Here is a 12,714-nt window from a genome sequence, read left to right on the forward strand (position 1 = left end):
CAAACGTGTTTGATTCTGTATGCATGAAGTTTAAAATACATGTGAATACCTTCAGCAGACCACGTGTTTTCCGTTTCTGAAACAGTCAGACCACTCCCTGATCCTTTATATCTGACCTCTTTTAATATTACTTCCTGACCCCAGAAGTCTTTTGGCATATAATCAATGCAGTAATCAATTCACATATGACTATAGATACAAACAGAATGATGAAAGTTTAATGGAGGATGAAAAGGAAGACAAATATTTTATCCTTTATATGGTAAGATTGATTCACTATCATACAGATGTCAGTAGCCCATGAATTAATCTACAGATTCTACCTAACAAAATTCTAATACATTTTATAAGGTTTTAACATGTATGTGTGAACATACATATTCACGCTGTTACACATATAAAGAAAATATACAACAAAAGTGGCCTATCACATCAGTGGTTTAACAGTTTTGGAAAAATACTGCTCTATACAACAATTCATTCTTTACATATGTGAAAGTTACTTTCAAGTGGTTTATCTAAATGTGGAACAGACAGTGGTTAGAGGACTCTGTGGCACACCTAATCATGGAATGAGAATGGCCTTCCTAAACATCACATGATGTTCAGAAGCCTCCCCACCTCCTGCCAACAAGTCATAGGTTTGACTGTATCCGACCTGTATAAAGGTTTTATATGACCAAAGATAGCAAAACAAAGATACAATATTTTTTAAAGCTAAGAATGGGAGAAATTTATCACAGCACATATAAACTATGGAATTCATATCCTTAACATAAAATTGCTCATAAAAATCCCTTAGGAAATGATGCGTTTCTCCAGCTCATAGTCAAAGGATATGAAGAGGCAACAGGTGACCAATAAATATGTGGTAAGTACTAAATCTCCCTAGGATCAGAAGAAATACAGTTTAGGCCAAGGAAATACTATTTTTTCAATATCAGATTAATAAAACTTTGCATTGAAAGCACAGGAAAAGAGATACTATGCACAAATTTAAAAGAGCATGGGTTTGTACAAACTTTGTTGTAGGCAATTTGTCAACTTCAGAATTTTAATTGGGAAAAGTAGAATTTTATTTTGAAGTTCAAAAACTCGGCACACAATGTCTTTCCCTCCAGATCCTATTATACACATAGAACAATGTAAACGATACTTAAAAAAAAAGTGAGGCTTTTGAGTGGATGAAATAATTTTGTAAAAGGCAAAACAAGAGAGAGTGTTCATTCATGAAATGTAGCAGAAGATGCCGCATGTTATATGTGAATGACTGAAGGGTTTTAAAAATGGGATCTAGTCTGCCCAAAGGATCCCTAGAGAAGTTCAAGCTTGGAGTTGGCTTCTCTACAGGCTGTGGCTTCTAAAAAGACATGATGAAAAACCTCTTAAAGCCTTTCTATGTGAAAGTTATGTCAGTAACCCTTGCCAAAAGCCTCCTTACTCTCCCCTCTCTTATATAATTTCACACCATTAACAAGTATAAGTTCTAACAATAAAATCTAAATGTAAATTACTAAAGCAAAACTATTAGAAAAAAATATATTGGGATATGTTAATGACTTTGGTGTCAGACATGTCTTTCTAAAATATTCAAATACCATAAGGGAAAAGATTGATAAAATTGACTGTCAAAAATTAATGTGCTTTGGCCAGGCGCAGTTGCTCATGCCTGTAATCCTACCACTTTGGGAGATGTAGGCAGGTGGATCATGAGGTCAGGAGTTCAAAACCAGCCTGGCCAAGATGGTGAAACCCTGTCTCTCCTAAAAATACAAAAATTAGCCAGATGCAGTGGCAGGCGCCTGTGATCCCAGCTACTCAGTAGGCTGAGGCAGGAGAATCGCTTGAACCCGGGTGGCAGAGGTTGCAGTGAGCCGAGATCACACCACTGCACTCCAGCCTGGGCAATAGAGTGAGACTCTGTCTCAAAAAATATATATATATATTATATGTATATATAGAGAGAGTGTGTGTGCTTTTGGTCAGGCATGCTGGCTTATGCCTGTAATCCCAGCATTTGGGAGGCCGAGGCAGGTGGATTACCTGATCTCAGGAGTTAAGAGACCAGCCTGACCAATATGGTGAAACCCTGTCTCTACTAAAAGTACAAAATTAGCTGGGTGTGGTGGTGCATGCCTGTAAACCCAGCCACTTGGGAGGCTGAGGCAGGTGAATGGCTTAATTCCAGGAGGTAGAGAATGCAGTGAGCTGAGATCATGCCATTGCACTCCAGCTTGGGTAACAAGAGCAAAACTCTGTCTCAACAACAACAAAAATTAGTGTGCTTTTAAAGAAAGTTAAAAGATAAGCAACAGGAATGAAGAAACACGTTTGTTATATAACAGACACATGTAAGAACACATATAAGTCAATAAGTAAAGGACAACTAAGCATGTATATAAATAAGCAAGGATAAGAATGGGCAAATTATGGAAGAAATACAGATGTCAAATCTAAGTCTCTGCTTAACCTCATTAGTATTAAGTGATGCAAATTTGTTCATTTATTATTTATTTATTTTCTAGAGATGAGGTCTCACTTTGTAGCTGAGGCTGATCTGAAACTCCTGGGCTCAAGTGGTCCTCTTCCCTCAGCTTCCCAAAGTGCTGGCATCACAGGTGGAGAGATTCAAATTTAGACAATATAATACCAGAAATTAGTAGTGGTATGGAGCCAGGATTTCTCATCACAGCTACTTTAGAGGCAGTGAAGTTTTAAAAATGCTCACTATAGCCACTTTGTAGGGTATAGTTAGTATATAAAACGCTGAAAACAACCTAAATTTCTATCAAAGTAATGACTAGGAGTTGTATGCTAGAATTTAAAAGAATGGGCTGATAATATTGATACGAATTTGACTAAAGGACTTACTGGTTGAAAATGTAAAAATTTTGGCACACACTAATGTATATTTAAACATTTATTTTTAATGCATTTCTAGAAGGATGCAAATGCTTAGTGAAAGTTCTGAACTGACAGCCAACTGATAAATGTTTCTTCTGGGAAGGGACTGGTATTGGATGCTCTGGTCAAAAGAAGATTTAATGTTGTTTGTACTGTTTGAAGTTTTAAACATCAATGTAATAATTAAAAAACAAAAAACTTGGCCGGGCGCGGTGGCTCAAGCCTGTAATCCCAGCACTTTGGGAGGCCGAGACGGGCGGATCACGAGGTCAGGAGATCGAGACCATCCTGGCTAACACGGTGAAACCCCGTCTCTACTAAAAAATACAAAAACTAGCTGGGCGAGGTGGCGGGCGTCTGTAGTCCCAGCTACTCGGGAGGCTGAGGCTGGAGAATGGCGTAAACCCGGGAGGCGAAGCTTGCAGTGAGCTGAGATCTGGCCACTGCACTCCAGCCCGGGCAACAGAGCGAGACTCCGTCTCAAAAAAATAAAAAAATAAAAAAAAAAATAAAAATAAAAAACAAAAAACTTTTACGTGAAAAAAATTGAGTTTACAAAGAACTAGGATACCTAGAATGAAAAGTTGGCAGTCTAAGTTAAAATTTTTTTTTGGAATTCAGAGAATCTCTGCTTGACTTGCCAGCCCTTCCCAAGCATACAGATACCCTGGTAACCCTTCCCATTTAGGCAAACAGACCTACAGTGGAAATATACAAAGGACCCCCTGGCATTTACCTAGGGTAATCAAACTATGTCCTACTTAAATGGAAACTGATAGCTAAGTATCATCACATGAAGAAAACTATCAGCATAATAAACACCAAGAGATATAATTGAATCCTGAGTGGGGAAAGTCATGTAATAACAGAAGAAAATGAAAAATTGATTTTAGCCTGCGGTTTGAAACTACAAAATAAAGGGAACAATGAGATAAGAACTCCTAAGAAATAAAAAAAAAATACTGCTGTAATAAATTTGATAAAGGGCAGAAAGACAAGAAACTTTGATGCATAAATTGAAAAGAAAAATGAGAATCAAAAAGGGACATGGAAATTTGCAAGGTCCAATATCTATGTTTGGGAAAAATTTTAACAAAATAAAAATGTATCAAATGAATGATTGAGAAACTTTCTAAACTGAAACAAGGCATACATGTTCAGCTTGGGTTAGCTCACTGAATGTTGGACAGGATCAACTAGGAAAACCACAACAGGAAAATCCAGAAATATGCTTGTGAAATTTCAGAATATTAAAGAAAAAAACATTCTAAAAGTTTTCAAAAATCATTAGGTCATCTAAAAAAGAAAAAGCATCAAGATGATTTTAGCCCTTCATCCTATCAGAAATATTGGATAGAATACAGAATAGCACTTTCCAACTCATGACATAAAATTACTTTGGACCTAGAAGTCTATACCTGGCCAACAATATTTAAAGCACGAGACCAAATATTGATGTTGACAGACATGGAATTTATTTCCATATATCCATTATCCAGGGTATTAAAGGATTAACTCAAGCAAAATGTAAATGAAAAAGGAAAAAGACAGCAGGATAGGCTTCAGTGAACAGTGGTTGTAACCCAAGAGACTAGACTTGAGGATGACAAGTATACCCACTTTGCAATAAGCATAGAAAACAATCCAAATTATTGGTAGACTAAGAATCCAGGGAGTCACTGAAGAAAAACTTTTTGAAGAATGGAATGGGTTCCATTAAACAGAATTCATATGAAGTTGGAGGATCTTAGTGATATGATGGAGATAAAATTTTGTTCATAGGAGAAGGAAAGAAACTGGCTCTGGAGAAGACAAAGGAAAAACCATACTAGATATCATGGTCTTAACATTAAGCAACTCCCCATGAAATGTTGCATGATTTTAGAAAACTGAAAAAGTTTCCCTTTAAGTGAGTACTAAGATCATAACATTGGATGTGTAGAGGAGCAATGTAATCTTTACATATTACTTGGCTCTGGCTCTTCAGAGAAGAACAAATGTTGGTAGCAATGCAACGCTATTTTATTTTCTACATTTACAATATAGAAATCACTGAAGTATTATCTATAACAAATATCTAGTAATGTGAAAGGCAGAATATAGCTGATTGTTTGGATGGTGGAAGGCAAATGGGAAGATGAAAAATTGAAGCGGCCGGGCGCAGTGGCTCACGCCTGTAATCCCAGCACTTTGGGAGGCTGAGGCGGGCGGATCACAAGGTCAGGAGATCGAGACCATCCTGGCTAACACGGTGAAACCCCGTCTCTACTAAAAATACAAAAAAAAAAAACTAGCCGGGCGAGGTGGCGGACGCCTGTAGTCCCAGCTACTCAGGAGGCTGAGGCAGGAGAATGGCGTGAACCTGGGAGGCAGAGCTTGCAGTGAGCTGAGATCCGGCCACTGCACTCCAGCCTGGGCGACAGAGCGAGACTCCGTCTCAAAAAAAAAAAAAGAAAGATTGAAGCAAGGGGAAGTGGCAATAATCTCATCACGCAGAGGAGATTCAGGAGATCTGCCTAAAGTTGATGGAATAAGAAAATACAGGTTAGCTATATTTCAAGTTAAAATGCAACAAATGTGATAAAATATAACTCACATGGAATGAGTTAAATCCTTTTCTTTCATAAAAGACTTATAAAGAGTGTATAAAAATAAATCCAGAAATAGCAACGGTAGTCAAGATTGTCAGAAACCAAACAAAATTAGTTTAGGAAACAGGTATTTATTGATTCTTGTAACCAAAAAGCATTGAACATGTATGGCATAGTGTTAGGCTGGATTTAAGTGCTCAGACTTATCAGAGGTTTGTAACTCAGCTCTGCTTTCAGCAGTTTCCTTCTCTCCAGGTTCTGTCTCTTGGTGGGAAAGAAATGGCATCTGAGGATATTAGACTTAAAATGTCCATAGAATATTTAATCTGAAAAGTAGGGCAATATCTTTTGTCTTTCTGCCTCCATGTCAATCCCTGGGAGGAAAATATGATTTGTTTCAGTTTTGGCTGTGTGCCCACTCTGGGGTCCATGGTATGTGGGGTACTCTAGCCAGCCTGTGTCAGGTGCACATGCTTCTTCCAGAGAGACTAAATCACTGAACTGACCAATTCACAAAAAAACAAACAAAAAAAAAAAAAATGGGGGCTGGTTAAAGGGAGGTTGAGAATCAGTTCTCATAATGGCAAAACCTGACCTGAATTGACATGAAGGTATTTATTGATATTGATCCCACTTAGTATAAACATTCATATATTTTTCTTGAGAAATATTTATTTGTTCAATTCAGGGGTGCTACCTCAGACTCTGTAGCATAGGTAAGTTACATTTTTATGGGCCAAATGGACATAACACAAAGTGGCTTGTAATTAAGCTGTCTTACCAGTAATCCAGAGGTTGCAGGATAAAGTAACCCCAGCAGAAAGACGCTGGGGCTGTGGTGACAAGAATTGGTTTAGCGTCACTTGGACCCAGCATGTCGGGGGACATCAGGGGAGTTCCTTTTAAGATGCTCCACTGAAGTCCTCCCTCACAGCAAGTGTCAGAGATACAACACACAGAAAGTGAGACGGTTCAAGGGAGTTCCTTTTAATACACTCCACAGAAGGTCTCACTTGCAGAAAGTGTCAGAGATACAACCCACAGAAAGTGAGATGGCTTACCTGTATAAAGGAAAGCAGATGTGATCTATAAAGACTGTGGCCTTCAGGGAAGGAACTTCATTTTCCTACTCCCTTATCCTATTCTCTACAACAGAGTGGTAGACTGGTGTAATCCCACAAGGAGACGTTTGAATATATGTGTGAGAAGCCTTTAAAAATATTTACTAACTTCTACATTCAACAAGATGGAATGAAGTAGTTTCTGTTTGTCTCTCCTTTCTGAAACCAAGTTAAAGCAACAAGAGTAAGAAATGCATGTAGAGGCTTCTTCTTTAATGAAGTGAAGAAACATGTATAATTCTGAGCTTCAAAATCCACAAAATGGTGCTAAATGTGGGAAATCCTGGGAAAAGAAACTAAATCCTGGGAAAAGAAACTACTGCTGCATTGAGGAGCACAGAATTTTCCTAAGGCAGTAGCATATCTGGAAGGGCAAAAGAAAGGGCACCTTTATTACAGCCACAACATGACTTCGAACAGTCTGGCTTTGGAAGCATTCCTAAACTCTATTATAGTTGCAGAGTGTTGTGTAAGTGACAGGAGGGCTTAAGGAGGAAATGCATGGGTTTTAAAAAATGGTTTATCATGTAATAGAGGAAAGAAAATACTGCCAGTGATGTGCAAGAATGCAAAGTAAAGACTAATCCTTGCTACTCAGTCTGGGCCATGGAATAACAGCATCAGCATCACCTGAGAGTTTGTTAAAATTCCAGAATCTTGGGCCCTAATCCAGACTTAATCATTCAGAATCTGCAGTTTTACAAGATCTCCAGGTGATCGGTACATATTGTTTCAGATTCACTGGAGTAAAACCAATTATCTGCTAGTGTAAAGCACTGTCCTTCCATAAATAAGTAGATCAGGAAAAGCTCACTTCGTTCAAAAATTTAAAATTCCAGTCATTCACAGATCTTATCAATAATGGTAGGCTCAAAATTACAGAACACCCCTTCATTAAAACTGAACAAAATGGAAAGAATGTGCCAGCATCATGGAATGAGAAAATTGCACTACCTTATATCACATACTTGAAAATATAATACAGTAACAGTAGGCTCACACTAAAACAATGTACCAGCATCTTTGGAATTCTCTGCCCTCCGGGAAAAGCAGCATAATGGAGAAAAAGTCAGAAGAAAATCTGAAAAAACTTCATTGATACATCCTGATCATTGTGTGGGGAAGAGGGGAGATGCAGGCAGCAATAAACAAACATAAATAAAATGCCTCTTAAGAATCCTACTTCACTCTAGATAGATAGTAGTTTGAATAGGAAAGACAAGTTGGTAATATATGTTAAATATGCCTACGTTTTGACCCAATAATTTATCCTCTAAAAATATTGTTAAATCTTTACAAAAGCATATGTACAAGAATGTTAATTGCAATATTATTTTAGAAACTGAAAATCCTAGATTCCTCATTATTACCACCCTCTCTAAATCCTTATCTGAGATCTACACTTCTGGCAAAGATGGAGTCCTAGGGAATAATTTAATCTCCCATTTGAAATACTATAAAATGACATCAGGTAATAAAATAATGATCCCTGAGAAATTAGAAACAAATGAGGTGAGTCCTATGATTTCCCCAGACAACTGCATGGAGTTTCCAGGCTGTGGTACAGATCTCCACGAATTAGGTGATGGAGCTAGGAGTCAGGGAGATCAAGGTGGCTAGAGTTCCCAGGGTAGAGAGTTTGAGAGGAGACAGCTCTCAGAAAAGGAAAAAAAAAAAAAAAAAAAAAAAAAAAAAAAAAAAAGCATCTAGAAATCTATAGTGTGTTCCTCTTCTATTTTTTTTTTTTACCTGAGTACAGATCAGAATATGGATGTGAAGAAACTACCTGAAACTGGGGAAAGAACTGAAAGAACTACAAGGAGAAATAAACAAACCCAGAATTATAACTGTAGATTTCAGCATGCCTCTCAATAGAATATGTAAATAGAACAAATAGGATATTGAAGACTTGAACATTATCACCAGCTTGACCTAATTGATATTTGTGGAACTATTCACCCCAAGAAGAGTAAAACACACATTATTTTCAAATGAACCCAGAATGTTTACCCAGACAGACAATAATTCCAGGCCTTAAAACACATATCAGTAAATTGAAAAGCATTAAAGTCATACTATCTATCTATCTATCTATCTATCTATCTATCTATCTTTTTTTTTTTTTTTTTTTTTTTTTTTTTTTGAGACGAGTCTCCCTCCATCACCCAGGCTGGAGTGCAGTGGTGCCATCTCGGCTCACTGCAACCTCTGCCTCCCGGGTTCAAGCAATTTTCTGCCTCAGCCTTCCGAGTGGGTGGGATTACAGGTGCCTGCCAGCACACCTGGCTAAGTTTTTTTGTATTTTTAGTAAAGACGGGGTTTCACCATCTTGGCCAGGTTGGTCTTGAACTCCTGACCTTGTGACCCACCTGCCTCGGCCTCCCAAAGTGCTGGGATTACAGGCGTGAGCCACCGGTCACACAAAATATATTTTCTAACCAGAATGGATTTAAATCAATAACAGAAAAGTAACTAGAAAACACCCAAATATTTAGAACAAAAGAACACACTTTTCAGTAACCATATTTCTAAGAAATCAAAAGGGAAAATAAATATTTTGAGTTGGATGAAACTTAGAAAAAAGCACATCAAAATGCATAGGATGTACCACAGTACTTGGAAAGAAATACAGTGGCACTAAATGTCAATGTTACAAAACAAATGACTCAAATCAATGACTCCAATTGGCACCCAACAAATTAGAAATAGAAGAGCAATGAAACCTGAAAAGGAAAAGCTCACTTCGTTCAAAAATTTAAAACTCCAGTCATTCACAGATCTTATCAATAATGGTAGGCTCAAAATTAACACAAGAATGGAAATAATAAAAATCAGAATGGAAGCCAATGAAATAGAAACCTGAAAAACAAAAGCTGGTTCTTTGAGAAGGTCAATGAAACAAAAAAATTGCAGACAAAGAAAAAAAAGATTATACAAGTTATCAGTATCTGGAATGGCAGATGTGGTATCACTACAAATGATACAGTTATTAAATGAATAAAAGAATGTTATTAACTTTATGCAAATTATTTGACAATTTAAAAATTCTTCAAAGAAGTTAACAAGGTTTACTGAAGAAATATTCAGTTCTATATTAGAAAAATGGAATTTGTGGCCAGGCACGGTGGCTCATGCCTGTAATCCCAGCATTTTGGGAGTCCAAGGCAGGCGGATCACGAGCTCAGGAGATTGTGACCATTCTGGCTAACACAGTGAAACCCCGTCTCTACTAAAAATACAAAAAAATCAGCCGGGTGTGGTGGCGGGTGTCTGTAGTCCCAGCTATTTGAGAGGCTGAGGCAGGAGAATGGTGTGAACCTGAGAGGTGGCGCTTACAGTGAGCCAAGATCATGCCACTGCACTCCAGCCTGGGCAACAGAGCAAGACTCCATCTCAAAAAAAAAAAAAAAAAAAGGAATTTGTAATTTAAGCCTTCCAAATATTTTCAGATGTCTCTGTTTATTGCAACTTTAATTCTGGTATAGTCAAGGAATATAGTTTGCAAAATAATGTTTTAAATTTATTAATGTTTATACTCTGTCTTGGTGAATGTTTCATGAACACTTAAAAAGAATGTGGGTTGTTTGGAATGTTTTATATTAACAAATGTCAACCAGGTCAAGTTGGTTGATTATGTTGTTGAGGTCTTCTATATCCTTACAGATTTTTTGTCTATTTGTTCTATTAATTACCAAGAGGAGTGATGAAGTCTCCAATGACAATTGTCAATTTGTCTTTCTCTATTTGCAGTTCTATCATTTTGCCTTGCAATTCAACGCGTACTCATTTAGAATTACATTTTCCCAGCCAGACGCAGTGGCTCACACCTGGAATCCCAGCACTTTAGGGAGGCTGAGGCAGGTGGATCACCTGAGGTCGGGAGTTCAAGACCAACATGGTGAAACCCCATCTCTGCTAAAACTACAAAAATTAAGCCAGGCATGGTGGCGGGCACCTGTAGTCCCAGCTACTTGGGAGGTTGAGGCAGGAAAATCGCTTGAAGCCGGGAGGGGGAGGTTGCAGTGAGCTGAGATTGCGCCATTGCACTCCAGCCTGGGAGACAAGAGACGAGACTCTGTCTCAAAAAAAATCAATCAATCAATAAATACATTTTCCCAGTAAACAGACCCTTTTATCATTATGTAATCTTGCTCTTTATCCCTGATTGTATTCCTTGTTCTGAAGTCTACTTCATCTGATAATAATATAGTCATTTCTGCTTTTTTGTTAATGTTTGCATGGTGTATCTTTTCCCCACCATTTAACTTTTATCTATGCCTTTATATTTAAAGTATGTTTCTGGTAGACAGCATATAGTTGGATACTGCTTTTTCATTCAATCATAGAATCTCTGTCTTTTAACTGGTATATTTAGACCATTGACATTTGATATTTTAAAATATATAGTTAGATTAAAATCTATCCACCTTGTTAACTCTATCCTAATTGTTCTATCTGTTCTTTGGTTTTTGTTCTGTTTTTGCCTTCTATGGTCTAAATGACCATTTTTAATAATTCTTTTATATTATTATTATTATTTTTTTTTTTTTTTTTTTTTTTTTTGAGACGGAGTCTTGCTCTGCCGCCCAGGCTGGAGTGCAGTGGCCGGCTCTCAGCTCACTGCAAGCTCCGCCTCCCGGGTTCACGCCATTCTCCTGTCTCAGCCTCCCGAGTAGCTGGGACTACAGGCGCCCGCCTCGCCGCCCGGCTAGTTTTTTGTATTTTTTAGTAGAGACGGGGTTTCACCGTATTAGCCAGGATGGTCTCGATCTCCTGACCTCGGGATCCGCCCGTCTCGGCCTCCCAAAGTGCTGGGATTACAGGCTTGAGCCACCGCGCCCGGCTTCTTTTATATTATTGTTTACATCTAATTAAACATTTTCAGTTGTTACTTTACGTCTTTAATTGGAATATACAAATAATATACAACTTAACATGTTAAGATCTTATATATTCCCATTTTCTCTGACACCCATTATGCTTGTCATATTTTACTTTTATATGCTGTTTACCTGGTACATTTTTACTCTTAAGACAGCCAGTTACTTTTTTAGATAAGTTTTAAAAGTTATTACATTCATGTATTCCATTTCCACATCTCTTCATTTCTTTGTGTATCTCCAAGTGTCTGTTGTGTTTCATAGTCCTTCTGTTTGAAGAACTTTTCTTGTAGAGTAGGTCTTAATGTATTATTCTGTTTTCTCTGAGAGTATTTATCAATTTGAAAGATTTTCATGAACATTTCGTGAAGACATTTTTTTTCTTTAGCTCTTAAAAGATGCCATTACATTGTCCTCTGGCCTGCAATACTTCTGATGTCTGTTGTAAGTTTCTTAACTTTGTTCCTCTATATGTAATTTTTTCCCCTCTCTGGCTTGCTTCAAGATTATTTCCAGTAGTTTGAACATAATATGGCTGAGGTGGTGTGTGTGTGTGTGTGATTTTAATATTTATCTTTCTTGAGGTTCTCTGAGCTTCATAGATTTGTGTTCTGGATTCATAAATTTTGGAAACATATTGGCCATTATGTCTTCAAATATTTCTTCTGTCCCACTTATTCTATATCTTCTGGGATTCCAATTATGTGTATGTGTTGGACCAATGGATATTTTCTCAGAGCTCTTGGATTCTGTTCCTTGTCCTACCCCACCCTACTTATGTTTTAGTTTGAGTAACTTTTATTGTCCAAACGTCAAATTCATTTACCTTTTCCTTGACTATGTCAAGAATATTGATGAGCCCATAGAAGACATTGTTCATCTGCTTGTTTTTTCATTCCCAGTATTTCCATTTTATTCTTATAGTTTTGGTGTCTCTGCTCAAATTACCCATCTAATCTTGTGCACTTTTCCATTACAACTCTTAAGATACTACTCATAGTTCCTTTAAGTTCCATGTCAGTCCAACAGCTATGTATTTCTGAGTCTAGTTCTGATGAATGTTTTGTTTCTTGGTGGGGTAAGGTGTTGATTTTTGCATTTTTGTATGCCTCATAGTTTTTGGGGTTTTTTTTTCCTGAAAGCCAAATATCTTCTGTAGAACAATAGATATGAAGGTAAATGAATTTAATTCCTGGAAAGGGGATGTTTTTCTATGTA

The sequence above is a fragment of the Rhinopithecus roxellana genome, chromosome 12, assembly GCF_007565055.1.
Source record: "Rhinopithecus roxellana isolate Shanxi Qingling chromosome 12, ASM756505v1, whole genome shotgun sequence".
Taxonomy (NCBI): Eukaryota; Metazoa; Chordata; class Mammalia; order Primates; family Cercopithecidae; genus Rhinopithecus; species Rhinopithecus roxellana.